A 19267-nucleotide genomic window follows, 5' to 3' on the forward strand; every position below is an offset into this window, starting at 1 on the left:
ATTGATCAACTGTCTTTCATTGGTCACTAGGCGTCTCCTTTGAAACCATCATCTCGTATTGGCTATTGTTTACAAGAAGTACCTTCCCTGCCATAGGTCAATTATGTGGCTACCCTTTTTCTCTCCACATTTTTTGATGATCACATAGATGGTATAGTACGTTATATACTAGGGGCATTGGAACCCAATCTGTCTTTGGTACCAAATGACATGTATTCTTCCCAGAGCATGGTTCTTCCATCTAGTGAAGACCTCTTGGGAGTCATGTTCTCATATGTTCCATGATCATATTAGTGAGCATGGTTCTTTGTCTTGTGTCAAGCTCATTAAAAAATGAAACAAGGGTCTGAGCATTGTTCTTTGTCTTGTGACAACCTTGCTAAAAATGAGACAAGGGTTTTGAGGATATTTCTTTTACTGTGACAACCTCATTAAAATAAGAAGCAACTCCCCTTTCCAAATCGAGCCTTTGATTAAGATCTTGTAAAATCTCAGTCAAGTCTTTCCAAGATCTGAAAAGTGAACCTTCATTCCATCCATTTAATTGATTGAAATGAAGCTTGGGGGGAATGTACCTCATTTGAGTAATTATGTTGGGGGAATGCACACTTATAGAAAGCATAGTTTTTCATTTCAAGCTTGTGTAAACATGAAAATGAATTCAAGCATGGTCATGATTGCCATTTTTATCAGCTAATTTCTGCTAAATGAGCCTTGGTTGTTTCATTCCATCACCATCATCTCTTTGGCCGATCATATGCTTTCACTTGGTTGTTTTTCCTTTCCTGATGGACCACAGTGATGAGTGGTTTTGCTAGCCAGCCCCTTGACCATTATGTGTTTTGAGTAGTTCCTCCATTGCTAGGACTAGTTGCTATCCTTTATACCACTCTTTCCTCCAGAATGAGTCACTATTAAGCTCTTTTCTGACTCATAAAAGATGAAACGTTCACAGAGTATTTTTTCCTTTTTGATTCATTAAAGAGAATAAAAATGGGGGGTCTGCTTTCAGCTCTTTTCCGACCCTTTAAAAATGAAAAGATGGCCAAGCCCTTGTCATTTCAAACTTGTTAACGGATGCGAAACATCATGTGCCTAGTATAAGTTTACCCCTTTTTTGGGTTGGGAGGAACTATTTACGAAAAAGGTACTCCTTGACTGAAATGGTCAAGCAGTTCTCTCAAGTATTTTTTTCTACTTTTTCGGGCTTGAGAGACAGAAATGTATGAAAAGGGACCATGTGGAATTTTCTTTTACGTGTCTCTTTTAAACTCTCTAAACATGAAAAATATATCGAGTTACACCTTTGTCAGACTCGTTAAACTATTAAACGACATTGGATTCGTCACCATGACGAACACGGGCTTCTCCTTCCTAAGGATTGTTAAACTTACTAGGTCATATTTTTCCGAAGGATGAACTTATAGTGCAAGCACATGCTATCCCCTTCAATCTTGCGATTAAAAAATAATTGGGGTACTCACCAGAAATGGTGGGGGAAAATTTGGAAATCTATCAGTCATGTCGGCAGCTCACTCTTGAACATGACACTCTTTGCTTCGTGCCAGGTTGGGACATCCTCCTTTACATCATTGAACTTCCTGGGTTCGGGCCATTTATGTTTTTCCTTCCATATGATCTCTATTATGTCACCATGACCACCAATCCTATGGATCCAAAAGCTGCCAAACTTCCAGTTGTGCCGCAAATATGTTCAGGAGTTATCCTTCTACAGTTACACTTACCTCTGTTTCTTTGTATCATCCAAAATCATTTTGCATCCTCTCATCTCATGTCGATGATGTGGGATTCATTATGGACCTCCTTCAGCATGGTCACCTTCCATCGACATCAACTCATTATCCAGGAAGTTGATCGAGAGACTCCCTTCCAGTACCTTAGAGATTGCATGCCTTAATGGAAAGTTCTTTGCACTCGACAACAAGTTCACATCATTGGCTTTCAATCGAGTGATTTCATGGGTGTTCAAATTCAGTTCCTGTATTCACATTCTGTGAATCGTGTTGATAGTACCTCAAGGGCCATTGTCATTATTGGTGGTCTCTCTTGCACTTGTTAACAGTTTACATCATTGACTGGTAATCAAGTGACTTTATAGAATGTTCGACGTCAACACATCTATTCGCATGTTAGAATCTATACTTTGATCGGGTCATGGTGGAGCACAAGACCCTAGACTCATATTACAAAAAGTCCAGGTTGCGAAGTGGTGTGACATGGTTTATGATGATATGCATGCCTCTTTCAGATGGCTGGTTGCAACCAAACCATGAGTTATCATATGTGATCCTTCTCATTATTGGATGGCTGCGACCATACCTTAGTTTCATTATGATCCTCTATCACGGATGGTTACACCCATACCTGGATCCATTAACATGATTATTCTCTCAGTGGCTGCATCCATGCCACAATTCATGTATCATTTGACAGAGATATCAGTTTATGTGTATGTATATGTACTTTCTTGCAGGTTTTCCGACGGCATACCAGTTTCATACATTGATTTATAAAACATCTCATCCCTCACTCCAGTTCGGCCTTCACGCTTTAGGGGGGATCTGTTACATAGAATTTTTTCACTATCCCTGCACTCCCCATTCCTTGATCTTGGAGGACCTCTACAATGAACCCCGCATGCTTTAATTTCATGGAGAAACTCCGATTATGTCCCTCTTCATGAGTAGATCATTTCCCTTTTGCACCATTTCCCCTGAAACTTTTGTTTTTCCCAATTTACAAGATCGACGCTAATGGCCTTTGTCTCCCCCACACCAATGTGCAAAGATTAGCACTATTCCCCGCACCAATTGCTGTGGCTGAGCTGTGTTCTAATCATGTTGGTCCTGTTATGGAAAAAATTTTAAATCAGAGTTGAAGCTTCCATCTCTAGAAGCTTCGTAACGGAAGTCTGGTAAATGGTTTGGCCGTATGGGGTCAAGGATGATAGTTTGGGCTCCTTCCCCATATAATGATTGAACTACCTCAAGGGATAAGTCCTTCTCCCATGAGAATAGGATCCATCTCCCATCCATATTTCCTATATAAACCTCCCTTCTTCCCAAGAACAAGCTAGTTAGAGTGTGGGCTCAGTGTGAGTATACTATTTTGATTTGACAAGCAATCTATTACTAGTTGTAGCCATCTAGTTGTGCAAGGGAGAAGTGTGTTTGGTTTGGAATGAAGCCTAAAGGGAAGAGTATTTAAACTATTATTGTTTGAAATCATCACGAAGTGCAAGCATAAGTATGTGGGAACCTGATCTTGTTAGAGGAAGACTGCGATGTCAAGACGAATGGTTGTAATCTCTCTTTGATATTAATATATGCAACTATCGATTGATTTCCCACATGTTTTGTAATATTACATATTCATGTCTTGATGCCTCTTGACTCATTAAGTAGGTTGAATTGCAATTTTTCTATTATTATGTTTGCGTGTTGTTGTTGTTTACTTTTCAGGAGCTTGAAGAAGGAAGAGAGAGATTGCTGAAGCAAGCAAGTGAGAACATCATCAAGTAGGATAAGCGACCAAGAGGTAGGCCCTCTTGATTGATTATAATCTAAGTAAATCTTCCATAGAATGTATCTGTTGCGGTTAGAGGAATTCATTCGTGTCCACACTTATAATTTTACTTCACCACAGGCATCTCCTAGGAATGTGGATGAGGTAAGATAATTTATGGGGTTAGCACGTGACTACAGGAGGTTCATTAGGAACTTCTCTCACATTGCATATCCTATCATGACATTGCAGCAAAAATGTAAAAATATTTAATGTAAAGAGGAATGTGCAACAAGTTTTGAGAAGTTTAAACAATTCTTGACAAATGCTCTAGTGCTAAAGATTGCAGATTCAGACAAAGAATTTGTGGTATGCATAGATGTTTTCAAGAGATGATTTTGTGGAGTTATTATGAAGGAAGGATATTTATTATGCTATGAGTCACGGAAATGTAATGAGAAAATGAAGAATTATCTGACACATCATCTTGAGTTGGAAGTGATCATCCATAAATTGAAGATGTGGGGGCATTATCTTCTTGGAAAATGATTTGTACTAATGAGCGATGACAATGGATTGAACTATCTATTTGACCGATCGAATTTGACCACTAGGAAAGCTAGATGGTTGACTAGAATAAGTGAGTTTGACTTTGAGATCATGTACATTAAGGGTTAAGAGACCAAGGTTGCAGATGCTCTTAGCAGGTGGATATAGGTAAACCACATAGTAGCTATGAGTTTTTATGGGACAAATTTATAAGCTTGGAACTTATAGGCATGTCAAGTGGATAACAGGTACATGGAACTCAGGCACAGGTTATAATAAGGTAAATGTATAGGTACAGGTGCAGGTATAAGTGCACAAGATGTGGACTATTGTCTCACATCAGATGTCTTAGTCAGATTTAGGGATAGGATGTTTGTGCCAGATGATAATGAGCTCAAGAAGCTTATCTTAAAAGAGTTTCATGCGGAACTTTATTCAAGTCACCCAAGATATCATAAGACATTAACAACATTGAATAAGTTATACTATTGACCAAACTTGAAGAAATAGGTGGTAGAGTTTGTCGCTAGATGCTTGGATTGTCAATATGTAAAACTAGAGTGTAAGAATCTAGGTGGATTACTTTAGCCTATTCCAATTCCAGAGTGGAAGTGGGAGGTCATTTCTATGGACTTCATTACAGGCTTACCGAGGACAATTAGACAATATGATTCTATGATGGTTGTTGTGGATGGGTTAACTAAGGTAGAACACTTCCTTCTAGTGAAGTCTACTTATTCAACTAATGATGTACCACATGTATTCATCAAAGATATAGTGAGGTTGTATGGTGTACCAAAGAAGATCATATCAGACAGGGATGCCAAGTTCACTTCTAGGTTCTCGAAATAGTTATTTATAGGTTTGGGTACAAAGTTGGCCTTCAACACAGATTATCATCCATAGATAGATGGACAGACAAATAGGGTCAATAGGATATTGGAGGATATGTTGTGGATGTATGTGATGCATTAGCAGTGAAAGTGGGAAGAGTACCTTCCACCGATTGAGTTCCCTTACAACAATTGGTATTAGGAATCTTTAAGGATGAGTATATTTGAGGCATTGTATGGGCAGAGTTGTAATACTCCCATCAGTTGGAGTGATCCAGTGAACTTGGTGTTGATTGGACAGGACATTTTGGAAGAAATGGAATAGAAAATGTAGGTAATCAAGAAGAATCTAAAGGCGACACAAGATATACAAAAGAGTTATGCAGATCCAAATAGGTTGTTTAAGGAGTTTTAGGTTGGGGAACATGTGTAATTGCACATCAAGCCCAGGAAGAGCTCCTTGAGGATTAGATCATGTGCCAAGTTGGCAACTCAGTTTTATGGACCTTTCAGGATCATTGAAAGGATTGGACCAATAGCCTATCGACTTGCACTACCGGTGATAGTGAAAGCCCATGATGTTTTCCATGTGTCATTGCTTAAGAAATATTTTAAAGATGTTAATAATATAATTAACTGGTTTGTATTGCAGGTGGAGTCAGAAGAATAATTCCAACTGGAATCTCAGTGCATTTTGAAGAGAAATATTTTCATGCTATGGAACCGAGCAATAAAGTAGGTTAAAATGTAGTGGTAGAACTTTGGGCCCGATGAAGTTAAGTGGGATATCGTGGATCAAATGCGAGCTATGTATCCTTCTCTATTCATTAGTTGAGCGAATGTTTGGCATATGTTTTGGTATATGTTTTGGTCTATGTTTATATGTATATGGATGTAAATACCACCATGATATATGTTATAAAGATCCAATACGCAGTATGGGTGTCATGTCATTATGGTTGTCATGTTGCAATGTTATAATGGTGGTTTTTTTTCAGCGGGTTGATCATTGCAAATACTGCAACAAGCTAAGTTATAAAACTCCATGGGAAGTATGTTTTGTTTACTTCAGTTTTGTGGATTGTAGGTGTCATTGAACACTGAGGATGGTGTTCTCCCAAGGGGGAGGGTTCTATAACATCCCTGGTAAAAAATCCATGTAAAAAATAATAAAGGTAAAATAATACCTTGGTCATGGGACACGTATTCCAAGATGACTATTGGGAAAAAACATAGCGATAGGGATCACCTGTGATTAATTATTGGCTAAGGAAATTGGAAAAGGCAATGGAAAAGGCTTTGGAAAGGCATGAGGCATTAATTGGCATTTTATTTATGAAAATAATGGATATTAGGATAAAAGGAAGGTGAAAGGTTACAGGTTGCATGCAAGAAATAAAATAAAATAAAATAATGGAAAATTGAAGAAAATAGAGGCCTCATTAATAAAAAAGGATCATGAGGATCAGTTGGTAGCTTTTGTTAGTTCATATTTTTGTCAGATTGTTTTTGGAGCTCTCTCTATTCTCTTTATCTCATACTCTTGGACACTTAGAGCTTTCTTGGAGCACTCTTGGAGGAGTGTGGCATACTTGGGATTTAGAGATAGAAGGAAAAGGAAAAGCATGGAAGTGCAAGAAGACATCGATATCAGCAGCTACAACAGATTTTTCTTGCAGATACTATGTTGCATGTATGATTTCCTTGCTAGTTTCGGCATGCATGACATATGCATGTGGATATTTGGTTATGATATGTCACTAGCATGGAGGATTTCCTAGATTGATAGTGGTTTCTCCTATCCTTTCCATTTCCTAGATAGCCATGGTGTTGTGGGTTTTAATTTTGTTTTCTAGTTGGTTTTCTTGTGCCTTTGGCTGTGGGTTGAGTTATTAGTTCCTAGAATCCTTGTTTGGAAAAACACTCTGAAATCCCTGTAACAACTTGGGTTAAGTTACTAGTTCTGGAAACCTTGGTGGGAAAAATGCTCTGGAAGCCCTTGGTGGGTTGACTTAACGGTCCTAGAAGCCCTAGTTGAACAAGTGCTTTGGAATCCTAACAACAACTATGGGTTAAGTTACTAGTGTTGGAAGCCCTGGTTGGAACAAACACTCTAAAGCCCTAGTAAACTTGGGTAGAGACCAATCTAGTGATGGTTAGTCATGGCTGACCATGAGGTGGAATCAATGGTTGTGGGTTGATGTGGTATCGCCTTTGAAAGCCTTGGACTAGTTATGATTTATGTGTTTTTTATATCCCACATTCATGCTTTGAATATGGCACAGGGGTGACTGGATGAAAGAAATATTTGGTTCAACCTAGTCTATGGTCAAGTGGTTCATGGAAGTCCCATACCTCTTCGGCTTATGTAATCATCAATAAGAGCTCTTTTCCCTCAATATTTTATGGGTAAATATATTTGTTTATATGAAAATTATATGGCTATTATATCCTTGATATTTCTGTTGGTTATATGTTGGTTATGACTGAGTTTTATGACAGTGAAAACGTGTGTCTCTCATCATGTTTTAGTTAATCACTTAATGTAAAATGAATATATTTCTTAATAGATGGTAATATAATTACTGTGATGAGGAAAAAATGCTTCTTAGTGATTCTAAGATAAGTGTGAGGCCCCTATGCTCAAATCTATTGTTTAAACCCATAGAATGCATATTTGTGACATGTTTGACAAAATGTGTGACATGGATAGTAGGGGTCCAACCAAGTCGTTGTTCAAGTATTTTCATTTGTATCATTGTTTTGATGTTACTTTTCATTTTTGGAAGTTTCATGGAGTTCTTGACAGTGGCCTAAGTCCCGTTCCTGAAAAAATGGCACAAAATCTAGAGTCGCTAGCACATAACTACCTAGAAACGTCCCCAGTCGCAGACATGCCTTATTGTGGGAGTGACTAGAGGTTCCCAGTCACATCCATGCCCATTTCAAGCAAGCAACTGAGGCTTTAATGCAGTCAAATGTTAGTTTGTCTGAGGGGTTGGTCACCTAGATGGGTTGGATGGATCTTAGGGGTTTTGTTGCATGTTTATAAGGTCAGGTTGGTTGTGTTCTTCCGGTTCCACTTCCTTAACTGATACATAGGGAGTTGAATCATATCATGGTAACTCTTTATCACATATTTACCCCGCTCGACTAGTTACTTGGGTAGATGTGGGAGGAGGGTGGTTATAGAGTGGTATCAGAGCATGGTTCACCCCTTGGATTGGAAGGGTGGTGTGTTGGTCATGCATTCATGTTGGTTGCATATATGTGTTCCTTATGCTTATGTTCTATGTGCTTATTGCATATGCATGGTGTTGGTCATGGTTGCAGTGATGTCACCATGGGAAGTTGATGGTGTTGTTGTTGTATGTGCTCATCATGAGTGTATGTCGGTTATGCACTGGTTATGCATGTCAGTGCTTATACATCATACATTGAAGTGGTTGTAGTTTTCATGCATGAGGCCATAGCATGTGGTTGGCATGGTCATACATTGATGGCTAGATAATGATTGAAATGATGAAATTTTTTGATATGATTTTATATATATATATATATATATATATATATATATATATATATATATATATATATATATATATATATATATATATATATATATATATATATATATATATCTATATATATATATATATATATATATATATCTATATATATATATATATATATATATATATATATATATATATATATATAGATGTTCCACTAATCTGGTTGGTCTTGCAGACAATATGTCCTTCCTTGAACTAGACTAAGGAGGGTTGGTTTATTTCTATTTTGGTTTTGCTGACATTATATACCTTGTAGGAAGAGAAACAAGAAATATGAATAGCAAGATGGTAGACTACAATTCCTAAGACTCTCCTTATGGATCAAATGAGCAGTGTGGTGTTGGGAATTCTTTTGACTTAGCAGACACATTGAGAAGTTTGAAGGCATAGATAATAAGTTGTAAATTAGATAATGACAAACTCATGTAGGAACAAGAGAAAAAAGAAAAGGCTAATGCAGTAATCCTTTAAATTTTTTCAAAACTATAGAGATAGGGATCACTTCGGATCAACCATGGACAAGAGGACAAAACTAATGGGGCATACGAAAGTAGGTCTCGTGGTGGGTACAAGTTAGATAAAGATGACACAATCAGAGATGGAAGGTTATTGGATACTCTGGGTAGAAGAGGTGATGGACATGTACTATTATAGTTCTAGTTCTGACATGTATCATGGTCATCATCATTATCATCCTTACAGGATGAGGGATAGGAAATATTTGTGGGATGAGTTCAAGAAAGCAAAGGAACCTATATTTGATGGGGAAGATGTAAAGAATGTTAGAGATATTTATGAGGAAGAGAAGGCCAAGACCCAGATATTCATTAGTGGGTTACCAATAACATTCAAACACAGGATTGAGTTTGATGAGCCTAGATCATTGGAGGAGGCCTTTTGAAATAAAAAGCATTGTTATGAGAAATCAAAGCGCAGATTTGAGATTAAACTGGTCTGGAAAGGTAATTCAAGGAATAAATTTAAATGGGATAAGAAGCGAGCAAGGCCTCAAGAGAGAGGTAAAAAAGAGAATGAAACACCACACAAGAAGTTCAATGCATCTGAAAAAGGGTAGGGATTTCAGTTTGAGGAGAAAAACAAGGGTGTAGGTTGGAAGCCTATACAATGTTGGACTGGTGGTAAAGATCATTGCAAGAGAGATTGTCCACAACATTAGGGTGGTATACATTAGATATACAGTGCTAAGGAAGTTCAGACAGTGGGGGAAGTTGGACAGAGTGTTCCTCAGATCTATGCAGTGTTGGATAACAAGCAGGCAGATCACTAGGCATCTATTATTGAGATGGGCGATAAGGTTTGTGATCAATTTGTTTCTATTTTGATTGAGCCTGGATCTAATTATAGTTATGTTAATCCTGACAAGGTGGATAAGTGTGGTTTGAACAAAGAACTGCGTGCAGAATCTTGGTTATTATAGTTGGCTACAAGTACAGAGAAGTGATTTTATGATTGGGTAAGAGTTTGTGCATTTGAGTTGAATGGTATGTCTACATCAACACATTTGAATGTATTATCGTTGGGTTTGTATAGCATGATTTTGGGTATGGAATGGTTGTATCTCCATAGGACCAAGGTGGACTATTAGGACAAAGCTATTGAATTCTTGGATGACAATGGAGAACATAGAGTCTTGAAGTGTAAGAAGAAGGAAACATCAACTAGAATGGTTACATCTATGTAAGCAAAGCGTAGTTGCAGGAAAGGGTGTGTGTTATTTGCAGTGCATATTTCTAGTGACAAAGGTAAGGAAATTAGGGATGTAGATGTTTTGAGTGGGTACCCGTCTTACAATACTTTCAAGATGTATTTCCCACAGAAATTTCATACTTTCCACCTCACAGGGAAGTGGATTTTTCTATTGAGTTGGTACCAAAGGAAACACCAACATCAAAAACACCATACAGGATGAGCACTCCAAAGTTGGTAGAGTTGAAGTTGTAGTTGAAGGAAATGCTTGACAATGGATACATTAGGCATGATATTCACAAGATAAATTTTTCAGACCAGGTATTAACATTATGAGTTTGTTGTATTTCCATTTGGTTTGACTAATTCTCCAACTACGTTTATGTTCCTGATGAATAGTGTGTTGCATCCTTATCTGGAGAAGTTTTTTATTGTGTTCATTGATGACATCTTGATATATTCTAAAAATGAGGATTAACATGCCGAAAATTTAACAACAATGTTGAGATTGCTAAGAGAGCATCAGTTGTATGACAAGCTTAGCAAATGTAATTTGTTTCAGACAAAGGTACATTACCTGGGACACGTTGTTTCCAAGGAAGGTGTAGCAGTAGATCTAGAGAAGATAAGGGCTATCATGGAATGGCCAGCTCCTAAGAAAGTTGATGAGGTAAGATAATTTATGGGGTTAGCAGGTTACTACGGGAGGTTCTTCAGGAACTTATCTCGCATTGCATATCATATCACATCATTGCAAATAAAAGGTACTAATTATGGATGGACGAAAGAATGTGTAACAGGTTTTGAGAAGTTGAAACAAATGTTGAAAAATGCTCCAGTGCTAAATATTGCAGACCCGGACAAAGATTTTTTGGTATGAACATATGGTTGCAAGAGAGGAATGTGGAGTTCTTTTGCAGGAAGGACAAGTAGTATGCAATGAATCATAGAAACTAAATTAGCACAAGAATAATTATCTTATACATGATATTTAGTTGGAAGCGATCATCCATGCATTGAAGATGTTGAGGCACTATCTTATTGACAGGAGATTTGTACTGAAGAGAGATCACACTGGATTTAGGTATCTATTTGAACAACCGAATTTGAATGCCAGGAAAGCTAGATGGTTGGCCATGATCAACGAGTTTGACTTTGAGATCACATACATTAAGGGTAAAGAGAATAGGGTTGCAGATGCTCTTAGCATGTGGATAAAGGTAAACCACATAGTAACTATGAGACCTTATGGGATAGATTTACATGCTCGGATATTACAGGTAGGTAAATAGGATAATAAGTACATGAAGCTTAGGCATAGGTTACAACAGCATATAAGTACAAGAATAAGTGTACTTACAGGTGCACAAGATGTGGAGTATTGTCTCACAACAAATTCCTTGGTCATATTTAAGGATAGGATATATGTGCCAGACGACAACGAGCTCAAGAAGCTTATCTTGAGAGAGTTTCATGCTAAACCATATTCAAGTCACCAAGGATATTATAAGACATTGAGATTAGTGAAAAAGTTCTACGATTGGCCAACCTTGAAGAAACATGTGGCAAAGTTTGTGGCTAGATGCTTGAATTGTCAATAGGTAAAAGCAGAGTGTAATCATCTAAGTGGATTACTTCAGCCTATTTTGATTCCAGAGTGGAAGTGGGAATTCATTTCCATGGACTTCATTACAGGTTTTCCAAGGACAATGAGACAAAATGATTCTATCATGGTTGTTGTGGATAGGTTGACTAAGGTAGCGCACTTCCTTCTAGTGAAGTCTACTTATTCAGCTAATGATGTAGCACATGTATTCATCAGAGATATAGTGAGGTTGTATGGTGTATCGAAGAAGATCATATCAGACAGGGATTCCAAGTTCACTTCTAAGTTCATATTAGTTGGAGTGATCTAGTGAGCAGGGTGTTTATTGTACCAAACATGTTGGTAGAAATGGAATAGGAAATGCAAGTAATAAAGAAGAATCTAAAGGAAGCACAATATAGACAGAAGAGTTATGCAGATCATAACAGGTCTTTTAAGGATTTTCAGGTTGGGGAATAGGTGTACTTGCGAATCAAGCCCAAGAAGAGCTCCTTGAGTATTGGATCATGTGCCAAGTTGGCACCTCCGTTTTGTGGACCTTTTAGAATCCTTGAAAGGATTGGACCAGTGGCCTATCGACTTGCACTGCCTCTAACAGTGAGAGTCCATGATGTTTTCGATGTGTCATTTCTTAAGAAACATGTTAAAGATGTTGATCATAAAATTGACTGGCCTATATTGCATGTGGAGTAGAAGTTGAATTCCAGTCGGAACCTCGGTGTATTTTGCAGATAAAGATGCTCATGCTCTAGAACCGAGCAATCGAGCAGGTTAAAGTGTAGTGGATGCATTGTGGGCCCGATAAAGCTACGTGGGAGATGGCCGACCAAATGTGGGCTATTTATCCTTCTTTATTCGTTGGTTGAGCACACGTTTGGCATATATTTTTGTATTTTTTTGTGTATGTATATATGTATATGGATGTAAATACCACCATGAGATGTGTTATGAAGCTCTAATAAGTGGCATGGGTGTCATGTCATTATGGTTGTCATGTTGTTACGTTGTCATGATGGTTTGTTTGCAACAGGTTGATCATTGTAAATACTACAACGAGTTTAGTTATAAAGCTCCATGGGAAGTATGCTTTATTTACAACAATTTGTGGATTGCAGGAGTCATTGAACACTGAGGACGATGTTCCCATAAGGGGGAGGGTTCTGTAACAACCCTGGTCAAAATCCATGTGAAAATTAATAAATGTAAAATAATACCTTGGTCATGGGACACATATTCAAAGTTGAATGTTCGGAAAAAATAGAGATGGGGATCACATGTGATTAATTAATGTCTAAGGAAATTGGAAACTTAAATGGAAAAGGATTTGGAAAGGCATGAGGCATTAATTAGTATTGTATATATGAAAATAATGGAAATTATGAGAAAGAAAGGTGAAAGGTCACAAGATGCATGTGAGGAGGAAAATGAAGGAAAATAATAAAAAATTGAATAAAATAGAGGCCTCATTTATAAAAAGGCTTCTAAGGATTAGTTGGTAGCTTTTGTCAATTCAGTTTTGGAGCTCCCTCTATTCTCTCTCTCTTATACTCTTGGACACTTAGAGTTTTCTTGGAGCACTCTTGGAGGAGTGTGGCATAGTTGGGATGTCAAACAAGAAGGAAAAGGAAAAGCAGGAAAGCATAAGAGGACATCAAGATCACCAACTACACTGGATTTTTTTTGCAGGTATCAAGTTGCATATATGATTTCCTTGCTAGTTTTGGCATACATGGAATATGCATGTGGTTCTTTAGTTATTATCTGCCATTGTGATCCAGATTTAAACAGGAACACAACAAATTATAGAGATAACCATAAACATAGAGATGCAACAAAAATAATACTCCATTTCATTAATGTAAAATACTGAAATATGCTTACAACCATAAATGGAAATAAACCAGCTAGGGCAATGGTAGCTTATCTTTGAGAAGAGATGTGGTGGATACATGCCTCTGAACTATGTTACAATGAGGCTCGAAGGCCTATTTATTGTTGAGAAACAATGGAAAACCCTAAACATCCAAAAACCTAACCCTAGAAGATGAAACGCCAAACTGTGGGCCCCATTTGGGTAAATTGGTACATCAACTTCCCAGGGTTGTAACTTTGGCATACGATCTTCGTTTGATGCACATAATATCTCATTAGAAATATCTATCCGATAAATCCAACTTTGGGAAGAGCAACATCGGTCCATGGACCCATGTTGCTCCCAATTTTCCCAAAAACGTCATTTAGGATCTCAAAACGGCTCTAGAAGTTCAGGACCCGAAAAACTACTAAAAATAGTAAACTGTGTTACAATTAAGGAAACTGAAAAGCTAAAAGAAACAATGGTGGGGGTCCAAGTGGACTTGGCAGGTGGACACCAATATCCACTTGGATCATTCCTCCCCCCTTAGGAAGCAATGGTCCCCATTGTGTTGAGTTCCTCCATGAGATGAGGAAACTTCTGTCGAACTTGGTCCCTGGTGAGGCACTTTCCCTAGTGAAGGAGTTGGCTTGCTTTGACAACTTGATATAGTTGGACATTCTTTTGGTGAGTGTGCTCAATCTGTGTGTCCATGATCTGATCACTTGCAGTTTTTTCCATGCAATCTAGATTTAACTCCATGGGTGTGAGTTGTTCTACAATGTCAGATGTGTCTAGTAATGGTGGAAAGTATGGGCGAAGGTGGTCCACTTATAACACTGGGTGTAGGCCAAGGAATGAGGGAATGCTGAGCTCAAATTCATTGTCTCCCACAACCTTGGTAATGGTGTAAGGACCATATCGGAGTGGTATAAGTTTCTGACAGGCTCCGGTAAGGCGTTTCTTTTGCAAATGCATCCAGACTTTGTCGCCCACCTGAAACTTGTGTGGCACCCGATGTTGATCATGTCGTTGCTTGTACTTGGCATTTGGTTTCTCCAGAATGTCGTGGACCTACTAGAAAATATGTTGGATGTGCTCAATGAAGCTATTTGCCTTATCTGTTTCGAACTGGACATGATCCGAATCTACGTGAGTAGTTGCAAATGGCATGGCCACATCAATGGGACATAGTGGCTGGAATCCCAAGCCCACCCGAAAAGGGCTATGGCCAGTCGAGCTATGGAGAACTTGGTTGTAGCAGTGATGAACATAGGGGAGGCTCTCCTCCCATGTGCATGGATGCTTTGAGTTGTACATGCGTTGAATGTGTACGATCATCCTGTTCACAAACATTATCTTGCCATCAGTTTGAGGATGGAAGGTTGTGGACTTAGTGAGTTTGGTGTCCAGCATCGACCAGAGAATGAACCAAAATGTACTGAGGAAACTGTTGTCCTGATCTGAGATGATATATTGTGGGAACCCCAAGTGTACCCACACTCGTTCAAAGAAGAGTTAGCAGTGCCTTCTGCTGTGATATTCTTCTTGCAGGCTGCAATAATGGCCATCTTCGAGAACCTATCGACAACCACAAAAACACAGTCATTTCCATGCTTAGTGGAAGGAAGGCCTGACATGTAATCCATGGAGATGGATTCCCAAGGTCGACTAGGGGTAGGAAGTGGGGTATAGAGGCCTTGCTTCTTGATGGTTGGTTTGGCAATGGCACAGGTAATGCATGATATTATGTACTTCCCGACATCTTGCTGAAGCTTCGGCCAACAGAAATACTTCTGCAGTACTGCCACTGTTTTCTTGACCCTGAAATGCCTAATAACCCGACTTTAGTGTGCTTCCCAAATCATCTTGGCACACTCGCTTGAAGGAACACAAAGATGACCTAGGTGGCATAACAGGGCATCCTGAAGGTGAAAATCTGGAACATGCTAACCCTCCAAGAGTCTCTGGTATGTGTGGCGAATTCTGGGTCGCTTTTGTAGAGAAGTGGCCAATCAGAAGTCTCGTACCCACAAGAGTTGAGCATGGTTCTTAACTCCATGATCAGTGGTCGATTGAGGCAATCTGTAACATTATTGGTGATGCCATTCTTATACTTGATATTCAAATGGAACTATTGCAGGTATATGGACCACTTATGATGGCGATCATTCTGCAATTTCCATTTGGTTTGTATGAACTGCAGGGGTCAGTGGTCTATGTGGATGACAATTTCCTTCCCCAAAATGTAATGCTTCCATTATCGGCAAACTTTCACAATGGAATACATCTCTTTGTCATAAGTGGGATACTTCTAGACTGTGTCTGAAAGTGTCTCAGTGTGATATGCCACTGGATTCCCGTGTTGAGTAAGGACTACCAAAATAGCATAGTCAGAGGCATATGTCTCGACCTCAAATGGTTGTTGCAAGTCTGGTAATGCGACCACTAGTGCTGAGCAGAGGCGATCTTTCAACTCTGTTAATGCCTTCTGTTGAGATTCAGACCAAAATAATTTTTCTTTCGTTCCTCCCTTGGTGACTTGACTCAAGGGCCATGTGATATGAGAAAATCCCAACACGAACCTACGGTAGAAGTTGGCAAGACATAGAAAGCTACGGAGCTCTGTCAGAGTGGTTGGAGATGGACAATCCCAAATGACTTGGATCTTGGCTGGATCCACATGCACCCCCTGTTCAATAATAATGTATCCGAGACACTGAACCTGGGTCATGCCAAAAGTGCATTTCTCCAAATTGGCACTAACTTGTGTTCCCATAGTTTTTGGAGAACCTGTCGAATGTGTTGGAGGTGCTCTTCCCAACTCTGGCTGAAGATCAGGATGTCATCCAAGTATACCAATACAAATGAGTTGGTGAATGGCCTCAAGATGTCATCCATTAGCCTCATGAAGGTTGCAGGAGCATTCGTTAATGCAAAAGGCATAACCAACCATTCGAAAAGGCCCTCCTTGGCTTTGAAGGTAGTCTTCCACACATCAGAGGGTTCGATTGGTACCTGGTGATATCCTGCCCTCAAATCGATCTTGCTGAAATATTTTCCCCCCTTCAGTTGGTCCAGGAGGTCATTAATCCATGGGATCAAGTACCTATTATGGATAATGACCTTGTTCAGCGCCTGATAGTCAATACAAAGTCTCCAAGTCACATCCTTCTTCTGTACCAACACAATCGGGCTCCCATAGGGCGATGAACTTAGATGGATGTGACCTTTCTGCAGTAGCTCCTGAATCTGCCTCTTGATTTCATCGTTCTCCAGAACAGAGCACTGATAGATTGTTCCATTGGGTAGTGGCGCACCTGGGGTCAGATCGATCGAGTGCTTGAGCTGACAGTGCAGAGGAACCCCTACGAGGGAGGTGAAGATGTCCTCGTACTCCTCCACGACCTTGTCCATCTGTAGTTCTTGTGTGGAGGGGCCCTGTTTGGAGGTTGTGGCCACTGTCTTCTTCTTTCCTTGAGGGCGTATAATCAACAAAAAAATATTCCCGGTTTTGGAAATGAGCTTACTGCATTGTTTTGCAGTAACCGAAGGGATGGCGTTAGGCGATGCTACCTCCGATATCCTGTACAACTTATTTCCCAAAGTAACAATAATAGTACGGGGCCTTGATTCATACACAACATGTCGTTTCAACAAGTATGCTTGTCCTAATAATACATCACAAACTTCAAGGGGAGAAATGTCACACAATACCTCATCCGTGAAGGGATTGATGTTATATGGAAGGCGACACTGCTCGCTCATGCGAAGCCACCCGATGGTGTATGATTGTGGATGTGTTATGGTCAGTAAGCCCAACCACTTCACGACCTCTTCGGAAATTAGGTTCTTTTGGCTCCCGCTATTGATAATGAACTGTAGCAGGGAGCCCATTACCCTCATCTGGGAGTGGAAAAGACGCTCCTCCTCCTCTAGATCTTCAAGTTCCTCTTTCTGGATCTTCGTGGTGGCAACAGTGGCATTGGGCTCCGCATTGATAATCTACTTCCCTTTGTCATTCCCCTTGTCGGGTTCTGATTCAGAGTCGGAACATGCATCTAATTCTGAAACCTTTAGCTCGGTCACCAGTGACTGCTTGGCCCGACACTCACTTGTGTTGTGAGTTGAGCTCTTATGGAACTCACACCACTTTCCCGTGTCCTTTTTTGGCTTCACGACATTGTTATTTGCTTGCAGCTTTAGTGGGTTGTCTTGGGCCACCCCAGCTTGGCTTTGTCCTTTGTTCTATGATTTGGGGGCACCTTTCCATTGCTTCGGATTCACAGATCCAAAGTCTCGCTTCTTCTATTTAAACTTTTACTCAACTTTGACGACATATCGGTATGTCGTGCCAAGCGAGGAGATGTTCAAGAATTATATTTCTTCCTAGAGGTACTTGTGCAGGCAGCCACAGTATTTGAGTATCAAATGCTACTCCGAATCCTTGATACCCAACTTTGTGCGAAGGGTGTGGAAAATATTTGTAAACTCTGGCACGTCTTGGTCCCTTCCCTGCCATAGCGTGGTCCACTTTATGTAATGATCCTCATAGCTTCCGATAAGGTAGTACTACTCCTTGATGGCATCCCTTAATGAATTCCAGGTGGGTGTGGCTGAAAATGGTCAGCCTATACTTTCATCCTTCTGCTCGCAGTAGGTTTCCCACCAGTCCTTGATGTGGGGGACTACTTTGAGAAGACCAAAAATAATCTTTTCCCGACTGGAAAAATCATGAACAGAAAAATAACCCTCTAGCAGATTTAACCATTTATCGACGACATCTGAATCTATCTAACCCTTGAATATGGGGATTTCAAAATTAACTTGTACCTTAAACGATGTGGTGTTTCCAAAGTAACTGTTGGAAGTTGATGCGTCGCCCCTGGGTAGTCACTGAAGGATCTCGAAAATGTTGTCCATCATCACGTTCATTTGTCGCTTGAGGGCTTCTTTGAGTGAGATTTTGATAGGATATCCTACCCTCGCATCTTTCTTTTCATCTGCCATGGGAGGCCATCGAGATTTACGAGGCTGGTCTTACAAAGGTTTGACTAGTTCAAGCCCTAAATCCTTATATTCTGACCTCGTTGGGGACATGCAAAGTAAAAAATAGACTGCTCTGATACCACTGATCTGGATTTAAATAGGAACGCAACAAATTACAGAGATAACCATAAACACAGAGATGCAATGGAAATAATACTTCATTTCATTAATGTGAAATACTGAAATATGCTTACAAACATAAATGGGAATAAACCAGCTAGTGCGCTAGTAGCTTATCTCTGAGAAGAGATGTGGTGGCTACATGCCTCTGAACTATGTTACAATGAGGCTCAAAGGCCTATTTATTGTTGAGAAATAATGGAAAACCCTAAACATCCAAAAACCTTACCCTAGAAGATGAAACTCCAAACTGTGGGCCCTGTTTGGGTAAATTGGTACATTAACTTCCCGTGGTCGTAAATTTGGCATATGATCTCTGTTTGATGCACACAATATATCGTTAGAAAGATCTATCCAAGAACTCCAACTTTGGGAAGAGCAACATTGGGGACCCATGGTGCTACCAGTTTTCCCAAAAAACGTCGTTTAGGGCCTCAAAACGGCTCTG

Source organism: Pinus tabuliformis, chromosome 4_2 (genome assembly GCF_031772625.1).
Source record: "Pinus tabuliformis cultivar Carrire ecotype Pingquan chromosome 4_2, CPIR1, whole genome shotgun sequence".
Lineage (NCBI taxonomy): Eukaryota > Viridiplantae > Streptophyta > Pinopsida > Pinales > Pinaceae > Pinus > Pinus tabuliformis.